Genomic DNA, 12008 nt, shown 5'->3' with positions numbered 1-12008 from the left:
TGACAACAAACAGCAGGGAAAGTACCGAGAAAAAAACAAGCAACCATATGTCCCTGAAAAGTGGATGGAAATAGTCCAGCACCTCTCTGGGTCCTACCGGAAGTTTTAGGGAAACAAATGAATGTGCCACAGATGGTTGCTAAGGAAGGAGGAAGAGCTTTTAAAATAAGCTCAAGGATAAATAATAAAATAAAAGAAAAAAGAAAAAACCTTTGACTGTCCTCCAGATAATATTTCTCTCTGCTATTGGATTAGGTTAAATTTCTTCCATACAATATTTACATGGACAAACAGGATTATGTCAGTGCTCTATCCATGAAAAAGACTGATGTGAATTTCTTTAATGACCAAAATGCTAATTAGCTGTTAACACCCAGTAGCCTCTCCAGACTAATAGGAAAACTAAGCAACAGTAGGGATATTTTAAAGGACTAGCATATCAGGTAAATTCAAATGCATTCTGAAAGGTCACAGGAATAATACATTTATGGTTGAATGGGGAATCTTTCAGTTAACAAAAGCACTGCACATTTCTAGTGACTTAAGATACTCAGATAGCAAATTAAAGTCCATGAGCTCATGACTTTCCAAACAATAGCGTGCATTTTTCTTGTAACAAGATGGCCTTACACATAGGAAATATTCCCATTGTTCCAACGGGAATGCAACTGGAAGGGATGATAGGGTGTGCACTGCACTGAGCAAGCCACTAGCCCTCTAAGCAATTTGTTCAAAGTTTTAAATCATAGTGACTGGAATCAGGCTCATCTCTCCTTCATGGCAAGAGACACAGGGAGAGAGCCACACAGTAAAGTGCTCAATAAATGCGAATGAATGAATGAGACCCCATCATCACCATAACACAAAAGAATGAAAAAGAAACCTAGACAATGTAGATCAATCCAAGTGATATTCTCCCACTGTATTTTTCTGTTTTCCAAGTCTGAATAGTAGTAATCATATTTTCTGAGCACCCACTGGGCACAATGCACCATACTAAGCATTTGGGAAGAACATAACCAAGAAGTGGAATGTTCCCTACCCACAAAGACCTTTCACTCTAACATGGGTGTTAGAGTGCACAAATACAAATAATACAAATGACATTATCTGAGGTTCTTCTGCTTGCCCCCACGCTCCCCCTCCTCCCCCTCCCCATCCCCCCAGCCTTACCTCCTTCCCCTCCCCACAGCACCTGTATATATGTATATATGTTTGTACGTATTTATTACTCTATTTTATTTGTACATATTTATTCTATTTATTTTATTTTGTTCATATGTTTTGTTTTGTTGTCTGTCTCCCCCTTCTTGACTGTGAGCCCACTGTTGAGTAGGGACCGTCTCTATATGTTGCCAACTTGCAATTCCCAAGCACTTAGTACAGTGCTCTGCACACAGTAACCACTCAATAAATACGACTGAATGAATGAAAAGAGCTAAAAGTAAAGCTTTAAGTACAAATGAAGCCCAAACTAAGTCCACATTTCTGCCACCTCCTCTGACAGATCGCCAATGCCTCTGACCAACAACTGGAAATACCTGGGTTTGGGTTCTTTTATTTATTTATTTTTGATGAAAAACAATATATAGATCCACACAACCCTCTGATTAACTTATAAGATTAACCCAAACACTTTACTGAAGGCTTACTGTGTGCAGAGTACAAAACACTTGGGACAGTACTATATAACCAAGGTGTTACACATGTTCAGTGCTCACAATGAATTTACAGTCTAGAGGGGGAAATGCCTAGAAAGAAGTAAGGGCATCCTGCAGGCTAACTGCTTTTCAGATTCATGGGTCTCCATTGACAGGTACCACTGGTCCCAGTAATAATAATTGTGGCATTTATTTGCTTATTATGTGCCAGGCACTGTACCAAGTGCTGGGATAGACACAATTGGGTTGGACTCAGTTCCTGTCCCACATGGGGCCCACATTCTTAATCCCTATTTTCCAGATGATGTAACTGAGGACGAGAGGTAACTGAGACCCAGAGAAGTTAAGTGACTTCCCCAAGTTCACACAGCAGATATAAGTGGTGGAGCCAGGAACAGAACCCAGATCCCGGTGACTCCCAGACCTGTGTACTATCCACTAAGCCATGCTGCTTCTTGCACCAACCCTGCAGCTCCCCTCTCCTGTCTTCCCATACTTACAAATAGGCCTGCCACTCCTGAGCTGAGAAGAAGCTTGGCAAGCCTGCAAGCCTCACTGGTGCTTTGGGAGTCTCTGGAGTTGCAATAACCTAGAACTATAAGTACCTTTCTGAAAGAGATCAGTTTTCAGTCCGTGGCAATGACTTGGGAAACTTTCCAGCCAAAATGCCTACAGCCTACTGGATCTAAGTAGGAAAGGCCACAGTGGCCCAGGAAGAGTCAAGATTCTTCAGGGAGGATGCTGCCTTTTGGGTGGCACATAATTGAGCAGTCTTAAAGCAAAGAAGCTGCACAGCCCCTGTAGAAGTCTTAATCCCTCCCTGCAAGAAGACTGGTTTTTATCAGAGAGGAGATCTCAGCAGGGAAATGGATGTCCAAAGTCTCTCAACAAGATCAAAACTCAGAACTCCCTGCTGCTAACCCCATCTGTCCTATGCCTCCTTTCCAATTTCTTTCTTTCCACTGTCTCAATGGGACAGTTAGTGCCCACATCCCAACCAGCTGTTTCTACTTGATAAAGGATCCACCCTCTCTAGACTGTAAACTTGTCTCTAGACTGTTAGGTCATCTCTAGAATAAAAACTAGTGTGTGTGCAGGGAATGTATCCTTTATAGAGAAGCAGTGTGACTCAGTGGATAGAGCATGGGCCTGGGAGTCAAAAGGTCAGTGGTTCTAATCCCAGCTCTGCCACATGCCTGCTGTGTGACCTTGGGTAAGTCACTTCACTTCTCTGGACCTCAGTTAACTCATCTGTAAAATAGGAATTAAGACTGTGAGCTCTACTTGGGACAGGACTGACTACCTTGTATCTACCCCAGCTCTTAGAACAGTGCTTGGGTATATTATTATAATATATTATTATTATATTGTTAAACTTTACTCTCCCAAGCACTTAGTACAGTGTTCTGCACACAGTAAGTGCTCAATAAATACCACTGAAAGACTGATCTGCCCTGTGGCCTTCCTCAACTTTCCCCTGGCACCCCTCTTCAGAGAAAGGTGGGACTACATGAAAAATGTGGACAGATTTTAGTTCTAGTAGGCACAGTTCTCATTATAGGAATCCTATATGATGCATCCAAACTAGCTTGGTCAGCTTATCCCTGTTCCTTGTGAGGAGAAGCACCACCACATCAGAAACTCCGTTGCTAAGGCAACTGCTTACTTTCCATATCAACTGCAAACTCGTTGCTATGGAGACACGTATACAAGAAAAATTCCTCTCTCCAGCCAAGGACCAGATGGCAGCGGACTTGGAAAAGTCATGGGCTGGAGGGTTGGGCTAAACAGGACGTTCACTCTAAGGCAGTCATACCTCCATATCAGCAACAAGATTAAGCCAAACGAGGACTGTTGGTTATTTTACACAACAAATCATAACAACTGTTATTTCTACCATCATTTAACTCTATCTCCCTCTTAAATATCAAACAGCCTTACTTTCTTACTTCTTTCAATAGTTAATACTCACTTTCTGTGTTTGTAAAGATGTATGACTAGAGCCATATGGGCCCATCCTTAGGGCATTAGCAGACAGTGCTCCAGGTCCTAAGCTCCAACAGCACCTCAATGAGCGAGTGAGCTCAGTGGGATCCGAATGGCTCCGCCAGACCCGACAAGCACCTTGGAGGAGGCTCAGGAGGAGCATATACTCGGTTGTTTTGTGTTTTTTTGCCATTTCCAAGGCAAATCCTCCTTATCTAGTTAGTACAGGGAGTAGAGCGGTTTACAGTAGGGTTCTTCCTCTACCCAGTACAGATCTAGCACCAGTCATCTTTTCATCTGTATCTTTAAACACCTAATCTCCCACTTGCTCAAACCCTGCTGCTTCAGTGGTTCAGGAGCAGGCTGTGCTCAGGGGGCCAGAGGAGGGAAATACAATGCTTTGGAGCAAGGGAGGTCCTCCCAGCAGATTCCTTAAAAGATTCATGTGTTCTTATGATTTCATTTTGTTAGGTATCCAACATTCTTCCTTCACAACATTTCCAGAATCGGCCCCTTCCTCACCATTCAAATGGGCAATTGTCTTATCCCACCTTGACTGCTACATTAGCTTACAGTCCTCTAGGCTTAAGGTTCATTGTGGGCGGGGAACATGTCTACCATTTTTGTTGTACTGTACTCTCCCAAGTGCTTAGTAAAGTACTGCACATGGTACGTGTTCAATAAAGACCACTGATTGATTTATTGATCTGCCTCCTCACTGATTTCCCCACTTCCAATCACTTCAGAGAAGCAGCATGGCTCAGTGGAAAGGGCCCAGGATTGGGAGTCAGAATTCTAATCCCAGCTCCCCAACTTGTCAGCTGTATGACCTTGGGGAAGTCACAATTTCTCTGTGGCTCAGTTACCTGCCTGTAAAATGGGGATTAAGACTGTGAGCCCCACATGGGACAACCTGATCACCTTGTACCCCCACCCAGCACTTAGAACAGTGCTTTGCACATAGTAAGCACTTAACAAATGCCATTATTACTATTCTCGCTCCAGTCTATACTTCACTCTGCTGCCCAGATCATTTTTCTGAAAATGTCATTCTGCATGTCTCCCCATGCCTCAAAACCTCCAAAGCTGTCCATTCCTCTCTGCATCAAGCAGAAACGTCTCACAATTGGCTTTGAAACAATTCCCTCTCTTCCCACAACCCACTTACCCACTCTCTTCTTGCACTGCACCCCAGGTTACACTGTTTGCTCCTCGCAAACCAACACCTCTCTGTGCCGTATTCATTCATTCAATCAATCTTATTTATTGAGTGCTTACTGTGTGCAGAGCACTGTACTACGCACTGAAAAAGTACAGTACTAGTCACATCTCTCCATCAGTACCTCCCCACCACCACACTCCACTGCTAATGCCTGGAAATACCTCCCCCTAAAAATTGGGCAGCCCACTCTCTTATTTTTACAGCCATTCTGAAATCATATCTCCTTCAGGAAGCCTTACCCAATATTTAATCTCTTCAGTTTATATTTCCTCTAATGCCTGTTCAGTACTTCTGCCCTACCTAAGCACCACTTAAATACTGACAGCCTCTCACAGCACTTTTGAGCATACCTTGCATGCCCTACCACTGAAGCACTAATTCATGGATCTATCTCCTTTTCTTTCTTCCTCCTCTCTTTAAGTTAGTGTGTCTCCCCCACTAAATTATAAGCGTTTTAAGAGCAGAGACCATACACACTATTTCTATTGTACTCTCCCAGGTGTACAGTGTTCTGCACACTGTAGGTGCTTAAGAACTACTTTTGACTGATTGAAACTGATTGTTACATGTCAGAACATTGCCCTTTCCCAAGTGCCATGCAATGCCTTATGTCAAATTTGAACCACCCAACGAATCCTTTACTTTGAGGGATTTGACAGACCCAGGCATCTCATCAGCTCAAATAGCACTTTCCCCTTAAAATGATAATTATGATGGCATTTTTTTAAACGCTTACTATGTATGTGCCAGGCACTGTACTAAGCACTGGGGTGGATACAAGCAGATCAAGCGGGGCACAGTACCTGTCCCATGTGGGGCTCACTCTCGATCGCTCATTCCAGATGAGGTATCTGAGGCACGGAGAAGTCAAATGACTTACCCAAGGTCACAGCAGACAAGTGGCAGAGCCGGGATTAGAACCCATGACCTGCTGGCTCTATGCTCTACCCACTCTCTTCCACCACAAAGGAAGAAAGGAAATCCCATCAGTTATCAGTAAAAAGAATGAACAGTAGCACTAAAGAATCACCTACTATTGTCATAAAGAATGAGAAGATGAGTCTCATTTTCCAATTCCTTAAATTCCCTTCTCCCTTTTTGTCACATCCCCCTACACCACAAAATGCACCTATTGGTCATGGTGGAGGGTTACCCCTGAAGATCTCCACCCAGAGGGCAATGCTGGAGGCACATCTAGACTGTGAGCCCACTGTTGAGTAGGGACCGTCTCTATATGTTGCCAACTTGTACTTCCCAAGCGCTTAGTACAGTGCTTTGCACACAGTAAGCACTCAATAAATACAATTGATTGATTGATCTGGCAAGGGGCTGAGGTGCTGAGTTATAGAGCCCAGCTATGACAAGAGAGAGCACAGAGCTGGTCAGGCTTAACACAAGCATGACAACTTGAAGATCACCAGGGGGGCAGGAATCCACCAGGCCTAAAAAGATCCCAAAATACTATATATATTAACCACCCAGAAGACCTATCCTGATCAAGTCACAGATCTGCCACTTGCCAAATTCTAAATTTCTTTGGGAATGCACAGTGCTCAGGCACCTACATGACATTCTAATGTTTCCTCAACAGCTCTTAGAATGGATGATGGTCCATCAACCCTATATGAAGCTCACAATGTGTGTGTTTAAGGTGGAAAGAGGAGGGAAAGAAAGGGAGTGGGACAGGAATGAGTGAGGAAAATCTATCATAGATATGGGAAAGGGAAGAAAAAAAACCAAATGGAAGAATTCACTCTTGAATAACCTATTCTATCTTCTGTATTTTGACTCATAAAACAGTGGCCTGTTCCAAGGTGCCAGTGAAATAATTGAGTGATGTACTTTAAATACATGCTATGCTCAAGTAGATGGAATACAGGTAAAACTTTAATCCTTACAATAGCTTCAGACACACCCAGTTCTCCTAGAACACAGGAGTGGCATTCTTGCAAACCCCTGCATTAAAGGAAAATTGATGCTGACCTTCTCACTGCATCTGTTACTTGGGCTCATATACCCAACTATTCCTTCTGACATGACTTTGCACTGTAACCAAACAGATACGTGTTGTCAGCTCCGCCATTTTCCTCTCCATCTTGATAGCCTTTCTGAAATTCACCTCCTCCAGGAAGCTTTCCCCGATTAATATTTCATCTCCCAGATTTCATTCTCCCAATCATCGTCTCAGCACTTTTGGAATACCTTGCATGCACAACCTCCTAATGCACTTTTGAACTTATTGATTTATATACTCTGCTATTTAAGCACTTCCTCCTCATCTGTAAATTGCTTTATGTCTGTCTCCCCCATTAGATGACAAGACCTAGTAAACTGGGATCCTGTGTTCCACATCTACTGTATGTACTCTCGTAAGTGCTTAATGCAGGGTTCAGCGCACGGTAGACATTCAATAAATACTATTGACTGATGCATGCAATAAAATATATGTTCTAGCAGAACAGTTTTCACTTAAAAGGTTTAATTGAAGCCCCAGTAAAGTTTGCACGCCTCCTTGGCAATTTACTTGTAGAAATTAAAAGCTACCATAATTTTATGCTTATAGTATTCACAATCATTAAAGAAAGCCTTTCACAGCTGTGACCATATATGTGAATTGATATTCTACAGATCATTCAGCATTTAGACCCACTTGAAGTTTAGCAGCATCCTTTTGCTTAGGAGGCATATCAAAGCATAACATCAACTACATACTCCTCCTACATCATGAAGGGCTTCCACGTAATAATCTCCCAGACTTCCACCCCCATACATTTTGACTACAAAGTACAAGTTCTTGAGGTTATCCTTCCCAAAGTAAATTCTAGCATAAGCTAAGATCCAAGAAAGATTCCTTGGAAAAAGCAATTTTACATTGAGAATTGAAGAGCCATCAATAATGAATTGTGCGAAGGGTTTCTATTTTCTTCTACCATCATCAGAAATCCTACTCAGGTCCATTCTCAATGGTCACAGCTCAGGCAGGCAAACTAGGCCTCACAGAGCACCTACTAGCAAGTACCAAGATGAAGAAACTGTCCTGTCCTGTTCTGTTGTTATACCACCACAAATATTGGCCACTAACATTTTTAAAAAAAAAGGAAAAATGCAAAAATCAATGAGCTCTCAATCAGAAACGTGCCAAAAGTCCTTGAAAAGTATGAAACCTCCCCCCTCATCCCCCAATAAGTAGAAAATGTGCATACAATTCTCAAAGCAAATAAATGACCCTCCAATCTTGTTTAACATTTTAGAATGTGTCATGTGCTAAACTACTTTTATGCACCCCTGCAATAAGTCAAATATGTAGACATATACACATGCAGGAACTTGTAGAAATAATTTCGCAACAAACCAAAAGTTCTTTAGAGTGTGGCTCAATTAACACAATGATGCTATTTTGATGAACTTTCAACAAGACTTCCTTCCCTAAGACATAATTTCCAAATGCTCTGTAAGACTTTCCCGTTCTTATGAAGAGAATCTGCTGGACACAGGGATGAGGTTCCACGTGCTGGGAGCATAAATGAGTATACTGCCTCCTGCTATTGAAGTGCATAGTTTGATTCCAGTGCACTTGCTAGCATCAACTGAAAAGCATTCAAGGTCTCAAAATGCCAGAACACTTGCCCTGAGGCGGAGAAAAAAAACAGAAAGAGGGTATTCGAGTGACCTAACCCACTGTGCACAACAAGTTACTGCACAATAATTGACAATGGAGAGCTTCATTGTAGATGTTTCTCAATGGTATCACTGTTTGTCACAGAGAATGCAATCAGGTCGTTATGGCTATATAGGACATGGATTCCAGAAAAGAGGCGCTGAAAGTGGAGGAGCTGGAATACTTACGTATAGTCAGATTATACACTTTGTACAGCCAGAGAGAAATGACAGAGAGTGTTATAGATGCCCTTCTTAATTCTGAACAGTAATGATAATACACACTCAGGAAGAGTCCCTGTTTTCCCATTTATTGCTGAGATGGAGAAAAATGCAACTCTCAGCACTAGGATTCCCCTTTAAATAGAAGCACAGACTGGTAAAGGGCAACTAATTTTGATGTCACGACGCTGGGGCCAGCATATAGACTTTTAAAGATCTGGGCATCGTGCTATTAAGGCTCTGCTGGGCCACTGTACCTTTGGAGAACTATATACCAAATGAATGGTAGCCGAAACCCAAACCTGAATTTTAATAAAAGCAGAGCACCTGATGGACATGGCGTAGTGTTAAAACTAACAATGAATTGAATAAATAGAATGAATTTTTAGAGAAGGGACTAGTGATTCTGCTGGATATTTATTCCAATTGAATTTACATTATCTTAGTAACACTGAAAAAATATTCCCTTTTCCAAGTTCTAGCAGTCAATAACTTATTTATGTTAAACCTACAGTATTTTAAGCTATTTATTCCATAATTTAAGCAAATGTTTTAAAATATTAAGACACACTTGGTTTAGACATTGTTTTAAAGGAATAAGTAATAATAATAATAAAAATAATAAGTGGTGTTTGTTAAGTACTTACTATGTGCCAAGCACTGTACTAACAAGTTCACGGTCCTTGTTCCACATGGGAACTACATTCTGAATTGGAGGGAATACAGATATTTAAGCCCCAGTTTACATATGAAGTTAAGTGGCTTGCCCACGGTGATGCAGCTGGAGTGAGCAGGGCAGGGATTATGATCTAGGTCCTCTGATTCCCAGGCCCGTACTCTTTTCAGAAGGCCATGCTTCTTCCTAGTACAATCTATAATCCATGTTTTCCTTGCACTATTTGTTGTCCACCTAGAAGTCGTTGAGCTGACAACTGGGTAAATACACAGAATAGGGAAATACAGAATTTTTTATGGTACCAGTTAAGCATTCATTCATTCAATCATATTTATTGAGTGCTTACTGTGTGCAGAGCACTGTACTAAGCACTTGGAAAGTATAATACAGCAATAAAGAGACAATCCCTGCCTACAATGGACTCACAGTCTAGAGGGGGCGAGACAGACATCAATACAAGTAAACAGGCATCAATATAAATAAACAGAATTATACATATAAACATATATACATTAGTGCTGTGGGGCAGGGACGGGGAAAGAGCAAAGGGAGAGAGTCAGGGTGATGCGGAAAGGAGTGGGAGCTGAGGAAATGTAGGCCTTAGTCTAGGAAGGCCTCTTGGAGGAGGTGCGTCTTCAGTAGAGCTTTGAAGGCGGAGGGAAAAGAGTGATTGGTGGAAAAATATGGAACGCTTCATGAATTTGTGTATCTATATGCAAGGTATTGTACTTAGCGGTGGGGTAAATACAAGCTAATTAGGCTGGACTCAGTTCATGCACCACATGGGGCTCATAATTTTAATCCCCAAATGGGGTAACTGAGGCACAGAGAAGCAAAGTGACTAGCCCAAGGTCAGAAAGCAGGCAAGTGTCAGAGCCAAGAACAGAACCCTGATCCTTCTGACTCCCAGCCCCAGGTTCTATCCATTAGGCCAGGCTGGATTTGTAATTCCATGGCATTACTACTGTCAACTTTTTGAGTTACCTGGAAATTTCCAACTGTTCCACCAACGTAACTGTACCAGAGATTCAGAGAAAACATCCTTCTCTCTTTCAAGTTAATGGCACTGGACTCTGTTGCCAGATTACCACTTCCCTGAAAAGTGGTCTTCCCTTTGGAGAGCTCTGATTAAGTTAGCAATATCATTTGTTCAACAGTAAATGGAATGCTGCAAAACTAGAAATTACAGTTCATGGAAGGTCTCCTTCAGTTTGCCAACAATTTCTTTTTCAACTATCATTTGAGCGCTTCGATGCTCACCTCACCCCACAGCTCCTGTGTACATACCTTAATTGTGGCTGCTTGCCCTACCTGAATTTTATTGTCTCTCTCCCAGTTGAGATATGCAATAATAATAATTGTGGTATTTGTTAAGTGCTTACTATGTGCCAGGCACTGTTCTTAGCACTGGGGTAGCTACAAGATGATCAGGTTGGACACACGCCCTGTCCCACATAGGGCTCACAGTCTTAATCCCCATTTTACAGATAAGGGAACTAAGGCACAGAGAAGAAGTGACTCACCCAACATCACACAGCAGACAAGTGGCAGAGGTGGGATTAGAACCCAGGTCCCTCTGACTCGCAGGCCCATGCTCTATTCAGTAGGCCACACTGCTTCTTCACATTGCCTCTGTGCTCTGCACAGAGTAGATAATCAAATACCACTGATTGATTCTCCCTTCCCTTATCAGAAAATCTTCTCAAGCCTACCAGGGCTGAGAAAGAAACAAGGCAGAGCACCCAAGATGCAGCCCACAAGGCTGCCTAGGTAACAAGTGACATCTGCAAACCCATTAAGGGATCACACCTTCCTAAAAGAGGCCCAAATCCTGACACCTGGATTCAGTTGTTCAATCTGTATTTATTGAGTGCTTACTGTGTGCAAAGCACTGTACTAAGTGCTTTGGTGAGTACAAGACAGCAATAAACAGGCCCATTCCTTGCCCAATTTAGGACTAAAAAGATTTTCCTACCCTTGTAATCCCCCTCCCTCAGTTTGTTACAAAGTTTAAATAGTCTGGGCACATTGGGCAATTGATGAGTTGAACACAACATAACCCTGACATTGAAATATTGATGGAGCGGCAGGCCCCACCTTCCCAAGTTATCGGTTGTAGCATCCACTGCATGGGCTTGGGAGTCAGAGGATGAGGGTTCTAATCCCACCTCTGCCACTTGCCTGCTCTGTGACCTTGGGCAAGCCACTTAACTTCTCTGTGCCTCAGTTATCTGTAAAATGGGGATTAAGACTGTGAGTCCCATGTGGGACAACCTGATTGCCCTATATCTACCCCAGCGCTTAGAACAGTGCTTAACACAAAATAAGCACTTAAATACCATTATTATTTTTATTATTACTATTATTAGACCTGGAGAGCACATCCTAAAGTGTGGCCCATAGAAGCAGGTACTTCAGCCGGTCAAGATCCAATCCTTTGGCCTAATGGATCCTGGAATGCACTGGGGACTCCTGGTCGTCTGTTTACAAACCCAACTGGCCCCTCCACTACCACTACAACAGATTATAGACACTGGCTAGCCTGAGGGGCTTCAGCTCCCAGGAGCCCTGGATTGCCTCAGTA

The 12008-nt window shown here is 42.5% G+C and overlaps 1 protein-coding gene across 9 annotated transcripts in view; it reads right to left on the bottom strand.

The window, feature by feature from the left end:
* Positions 1-12008, bottom strand: part of FOXN3 (forkhead box N3) — a 383654-nt gene that overhangs the window by 216797 nt on the left and 154849 nt on the right. The window lies entirely within an intron of this gene.

The sequence above is a fragment of the Tachyglossus aculeatus genome, chromosome 1 (genome assembly GCF_015852505.1).
Source record: "Tachyglossus aculeatus isolate mTacAcu1 chromosome 1, mTacAcu1.pri, whole genome shotgun sequence".
Classification (NCBI taxonomy): Eukaryota; Metazoa; Chordata; class Mammalia; order Monotremata; family Tachyglossidae; genus Tachyglossus; species Tachyglossus aculeatus.
Note: the sequence above shows the minus strand (reverse complement) of the source record. Positions and strands in the feature narration are given on the sequence as shown.